At 41.4% G+C, this 2,313-nt stretch overlaps 1 long non-coding RNA gene across 1 annotated transcript; it reads left to right on the top strand.

Moving 5' to 3' along the window:
- The first annotated feature begins 1,204 nt into the window (after positions 1 to 1,204).
- On the top strand, positions 1,205 to 2,113 carry LOC110921514. Its single transcript, XR_002582438.2, has 2 exons — positions 1,205 to 1,507; positions 1,610 to 2,113. It is a non-coding gene; the product is annotated as an uncharacterized LOC110921514 (long non-coding RNA).
- Positions 2,114 to 2,313: the final 200 nt, after the last annotated feature.

A 2,313-nucleotide genomic window follows, 5' to 3' on the forward strand; every position in this document is an offset into this window, starting at 1 on the left:
GCAAAATGTCCTTACATTCACACAATCTGAATAAATTTTGATTCGATTACGCGGTTATTTACTTTGATATTATTCGGACTTACCTAGGAACGACACAACTTTGAGGAGATAACATAGTCTAAATTTCAAGGACGAAATTCTGCAACAGGGGGAGAATGTGACAACCGGTAATTAACGCCTCTTAATTACTCGATTAACAAACGTTTAGGGCGATAATAAGTAGTGTTTAAGACACGAGTTAATCCAATTAAGCTTCGTAGATTTAGTGTGGTTCTAATTTTATACAACTAGCCTCCATTAAATCAAATATAAATGTCTACGTATATTCAAGACCTCAAACCATGAGTTTATTATAAATCTGAATCATATTCCCTTGCTTATCTAGATTCCACATGTTATTAATTCAAACAAACTGAAAATCATAGGTAACAACATGGTTTCCCAAGTTTGAGACATTATGACATACTTTAAGGGTGTAAGGGGTGCTCACCTAATAGGTGAGTCCCCCCTCTTACACGTAACCAACCAGAATAAGCCACGTCAACTCCCCTCTAACACTCCCCTAATACCCCTTTTTGATGGCGGCACTCCCCTATTAGGGGAGTTGGTTTCGAAAGTTGTGCCATCTTCGAAAGATGGTTTCGAAAGTTGGTTTCGAAAGTTTGTCAACGGTCTCCCTCGAAAGTTGTGCCATCTTCACGCGGTGAACCCACACCCAATTCACACCCCGATTCGGGACCCCACAGTGATGGCGGCGGTGTTCCCGATCGGGGAAACCCATCACCGAAAACACTCCCCGAGAACGCCCCGTACACCCTAATTAAAAGCCTACCAATCTTTCTTTGGTTGAATAAAAAGAAGAATAAAACAAATGAAACAATAAAAAAAAATAGTCGGCTTTTGAACCAATGACCACCAAATTTTGTGCACAACTTTTCCCACATGCTTATTTACTTGATGAATGCCCTATTATTTTATTATATATAATATATATAAACCATGTCTTTTACTTTTCATAAGATAATTATGGAGGAAAATCAAACCTTACTACTCTTTGTATCCTTTTCTTCTTGTCAGAGTTATATCCAAGTGAACACTCCACATACATGTTTGATTGATTTTTCTATTTATTAGACCATGCCTTTAGTCCTTTTTTTTCATCTCTGTAACGAAAAGTAAAAAGGAAGGAAACTATAAAGATAATTATTAAAACCCATTCCTACACACACACCAACTCTTTGCTCTCTCTCTAAGAACACCGAAGCTGGTAGCTTCTCCGGCCGGGAAACCGGCAAAACCGACAACGACAAGCAACGGCCGGCCACCGTGGCGGTGGTCCGGCGAGCGAGCTCCGATGGCGGCGGAGATGATTTTTTTCCGCAGCGGTTAAACGGTACCCCCTAAACCACCAGGCCCTGAGCACAATTCCGATGGCGTTATTTCGATTAAGCAGCGATCAGTGAGCTTACGAGGGACGGCGGCACATCTCCACCTCCGACGAACACAGGTGAGTGAACCGAGCATGATATTCCGTTTCTTTTTTTTTACCCAGATCTGTTAGATCTTGTGCACATAAGGCCTCTACTCTCGTTTTCTTTCTTCTGTTTAGTTTACTGGGTGATGCCGACAACGGTGATGGTGGCTGAGGTGGTGACGGCGCGGTGGTGCGGCACGGACCGGCAACCCACTCCGCGACGGTGGCTCCGGCTACAGTAGCGGCAGTGGTGGTTATTTTATTTTTGTTTCAAGTTGCCATGGTTTGGTTCAAGTTCAGTCAGATGTCGGTTTGGGTGATTCATGTTCAGATTCGGTTCTAATTTAGTTCGGGTTCACGTCAGTTGTGGTTCGGCTTCGTGAAACGGGTCGACTCGGTACAACTCGGCTCGACCCGGTCAACTCACTAGTTGACTCAGTCAACACCTGGTCAACACCGGTCAAAATGCAGTCAACTCAAAGACCCGGTAAAGATTTAAACACTCGAAAGTTTTGTTTATATTGTTATAGAATTTTATACTTACGCGAACCGAGCTCGAACCATCGTTTATACGTTTAGTGATTATTTATGTTTTGACATTTTGACGAAACTATATATTGTCGATTACATAGCGTTGAATTATTGTTGAATGAATTTTGAAAATCTAACGACAACTTGGGTTATCGGGGTTATTCCAAAAACAGAGGAAACTCTGCCCGATTTTAGTTCAAAATCCGTAGTACCAAACATATTTATAATGTATAAGCAACGCCTATCGAAGTATTTTCGCTAAATAAATATAAAGCATATCTATACTTTTGGCGACGTTTTATGAGTTA

This window comes from Helianthus annuus, chromosome 17 (assembly GCF_002127325.2).
Source record: "Helianthus annuus cultivar XRQ/B chromosome 17, HanXRQr2.0-SUNRISE, whole genome shotgun sequence".
Taxonomy (NCBI): Eukaryota; Viridiplantae; Streptophyta; class Magnoliopsida; order Asterales; family Asteraceae; genus Helianthus; species Helianthus annuus.